Raw genomic sequence first — 247 nt, 5'->3', positions numbered from 1 at the left:
TAAACACACTATATCAACAATGACAACAAAAAAAATCAACAAAAAAATATTTTGGTAATACGAATAATATATATTGATTTGTATTCTACGTATATATCAAGCATAGAAATGAATGTTATACAATTCACAGTAACAACCATAAGGAATTATCAGTTTCCAGTAAGTAACGATTTTTCGATGCAGGATTTTTAAAAAAATATCATTATTTTCTTTTATCTTTCTGAATTGTTGTATGTGTTATCTAAAA

Source organism: Penaeus monodon, chromosome 25 (assembly GCF_015228065.2).
Source record: "Penaeus monodon isolate SGIC_2016 chromosome 25, NSTDA_Pmon_1, whole genome shotgun sequence".
Lineage (NCBI taxonomy): Eukaryota > Metazoa > Arthropoda > Malacostraca > Decapoda > Penaeidae > Penaeus > Penaeus monodon.
This window is presented reverse-complemented; position numbering follows the sequence as displayed.